This window comes from Lucilia cuprina, chromosome 4 (assembly GCF_022045245.1).
Source record: "Lucilia cuprina isolate Lc7/37 chromosome 4, ASM2204524v1, whole genome shotgun sequence".
NCBI lineage: Eukaryota > Metazoa > Arthropoda > Insecta > Diptera > Calliphoridae > Lucilia > Lucilia cuprina.
The window spans coordinates 95,351,030-95,354,579 of record NC_060952.1 but is presented as its reverse complement, the minus strand read 5'-3'; the positions used below and the strand labels follow the sequence as shown (position 1 = coordinate 95,354,579).

The 3,550-nt window shown below is 30.0% G+C and overlaps 1 protein-coding gene across 1 annotated transcript in view; it reads right to left on the bottom strand.

The window, feature by feature from the left end:
- Positions 1–3,550, bottom strand: part of LOC111676556 (putative fatty acyl-CoA reductase CG5065) — a 9,796-nt gene that overhangs the window by 2,923 nt on the left and 3,323 nt on the right. The window lies entirely within an intron of this gene.

The following is a 3,550-nucleotide window of genomic DNA, read 5'->3' as shown; positions in this document are numbered from 1 at the left end:
GTTCTAGTTCAGTTCTAGTTCAGTTCTAGTTCAGTTCTAGTTCAGTTCTAGTTCAGTTCTAGTTCAGTTCTAGTTCAGTTCTAGTTCAGTTCTAGTTCGTTTCTAATTTAGTTCCCGTTTTCCTCTTATAACCTCGTCTACTGCTGTTTAAATTAAAACTCTTTGATTCTTTATTAAAAAATTCCCCAGAAAAAGTATCATTTACACACATATGTATATCTAAGCATATGAAAGAAAAGTTTAATTTATTTATATAACTAATTAGTTAAATTAAAATAATTAATTAATTAATTAATTAAGTAAGTAAATACCATAATTAACATGTGTTCAACGATTACATTTACAAAAGAAGAAAATATAATTGTTAAAAGAGAAAGGTAATCGATATTAAAAATATGTACCAACAAAAATATTTATATTAAAAAAACAATAAGAACCGGAATGTAAATAAAACAAATATATGTTGTGTTGTGTTTTCCTTAATAAATTATACAATGACAACTTTAACGAGCGCGTTACACAAGTGTCAAAATTAAATGGTTATGATGAAAGACCTTTTTCAAATTATGAACTTTTATTAGCAGCATTTAAAAATAAACAAACATTAAAACAAATTCTCTTAATATTAAATAATAAAATAATATGCATACAGCTACCGACAAAAAATCTAAAATAGAACTGAACTAGAACTGAACTAGAACTGAACTAGAACTGAACTAGAACTGAACTAGAACTGAACTAGAACTGAACTAGAACTGAACTAGAACTGAACTAGAACTGAACTAGAACTGAACTAGAACTGAACTAGAACTGAACTAGAACTGAACTAGAACAGAACAGAACTAGAACTAAACTAGAACTGAACTAGAAATGAACTTGAAATGAAGTAGAACTGTAAAGGTAACCTTTTTATTGTCACTAGGTGTATAGGCTTCGCTCCTACAGAAAACGTTTTTCATAATTACTCTTTAATTAATTTACTTTAGCTTCACATCGATTAACTCAATTTCTAAAAAGTAAACAGTTTAAAGAGTCCCTTCAACAAAATAACATCATGGTTTTAAATTCTTGAAAATAAAAATTGAAAAAGGTGTAAATCAGCAAAAGAAAACAATATAAAAAATTATCATAAAAAATATATTTAAAAACATGAAAAAAAGGAATAAATATAAATAATAAAAATGCATATGAGAGTAATTTTTTGATTGAAATAGAATTTGAAATTGTGGTTTCATGCCTGACTGAAAGACTGAAAGTGAAGTGAATTCATGAGAGTAGAATTTTAAATTAATATTGGAAAAACTCAGTTAAATAATTTAATTCAATGTTAATTAAAGTACAAAAATGAAAAAAAATGGAAACAAGAAATTAATTTATTATTATTATTTTTTTTTCAATTTCAGGGTCAGAATTATGAGAGGCTTTCAACTGTATGTTTAGAAAGAAAAGAGAAAAGAAAGCCAAAAGCAAAAAAATAATAAAAAAAATCTCATCTTAAGTGATAGTGCTAAGATATTTTAAATTATAACCCTAATAAATATAAGAAATATCCAAATTAAAAATGAATGGTACTAAAGCTTCACCTAAAGCCTCTCCTAAAATGGGCCAACGTAATTTAGCTTACATATCAGAGGCGCCCGATATAAACCATGCGCCAAGACAGCAACACACACATCTTCCAACTAATTCTCCTCCAAGAACAGCAGCCGCCACAACAACATCTTCCCCCGCTACTGACATTATAGGAGAAATTATAGGAGATTTTGGTGTCTGGCAACTAAGAACGATACTCATTATATTTCTGTGTAAAATACCCGCCTCTTGGTTTATGGCCTGTATCATATTTACCGCCCCAGAACTTTATCCTCGCACAGAGTTTGTTTGTGATGCATCATCTTTAAAGGCAAATCAAAGTATTACAAGAGATCAGTGCTATATAGAGGATGTAGTAACGGGTGAACGTGAAGAGTGTACACAATTCTTATATGATTTTAGTTTTCAATCGCTTATCATGCAATTCGATTTGGTGTGTTTGAGAGATATTTTTGTGGCGTGGACCCAATATTGGCATTTGTTTGGTGTTTTAGTAGGTGGTGTAGCTGCTACAAAAATGATGTTATTGTAAGTTGGAGTTTAAAGAGTAGAATTTCAAAATAATTAATTAATGTATATATTGTTATTATTAATGCAGCATTAGCCCCCGCAATGTGTATTTTATCGGCCAGATATCCCAGATTATTTGTGGTGTGGTAACGGGTTATGCTCGTGATTTTAGTTTACACTGTGCCTTCCGCTGTTTGTCAGCCGTTTGTTGCGCTATCATGTTTACTTCAGGTCAAGCAATATGTAAGTATAAAGTTGAAGTTAAGTCCATTTTTAGTTCCGATCATTTCTAATTCAGTTTTAATTTATTTCTAGTTCAGTTCTAGTTCAGTTCTAGTTCAGTTCTAGTTCGGTTCTAGTTCAGTTCTAGTTCAGTTCTAGTTCGGTTCTAGTTCAGTTCTAGTTCAGTTCTAGTTCAGTTCTAGTTCAGTTCTAGTTCAGTTCTAGTTCAGTTCTAGTTCAGTTCTAGTTCAGTTCTAGTTCAGTTCTAGTTCAGTTCTAGTCCAGTTCTAGTTCAGTTCTACTTTAGTTCTAGTTCATCGGCTGTAGATCCTTAAATAACGCTCCAATCGAGAAAATAGTGAAAATCTGTGATCACTTATATTTTCCATGAAAAATCGAGTTTTATATGAGAAAACTAAAATAGGCTGTAATTCCTTAAATATCGCTACAATCGACAAAATAGTGAAAATCTGTGATCACTTATATTTTCATTGAAAAACCGATTTTTATATGAGAAAACTAAAATCGGTTGTAATTCCTTAAATATCGCTCCAATCGAGAAAATAGTGAAAATCTGTGATCACTTATATTTTCCTTGAAAAATCGATTTTTATATGAAAAAACTAGAAACGGCTGTAGAACCTTAAATAATGCTCCAATTGAGAAAGTGGTAATAATCTGTAATCACTTATATTTTCCATGAAAAACCGATTTTTATATGAGAAAACTAAAATCGGCTGTAGATCCTAAAATAACGCTCCAATCGAGAAAATAGTGAAAATCTGAGATCACTTATATTTTCATTGAAAAACCGATTTTTATATGAGAAAACTAAAATCGGCTGTAATTCCTTAAATAACGCTCCAATTGAGAAAATAGTGAAAATCTGTGATCACTTATATTTTCCATGAAAAATCGATTTTTTTCTGAGAAATCTTTATCGGCTGTAGATCCTAAAATAACGCTCCAATCGAGAAAATAGCGAAAATCTGTGATCACTTATATTTTCCATGAAAAATCGATTTTTACATAAGAAAACTAAAATCGGCTGTAGATCCTTAAATAACGCTCCAATCGAGAAAATAGTGAAAATCTGTGATCAGTTATATTTTCCATAAAAAATCGATTTTTATATGAAAAAACTAAAATCGGCTGTAGATCCTAAAATAACGCTCCAATCGAGAAAATAGTGAAAATCTGTGATCAGTTATATTTTCCATGAAAA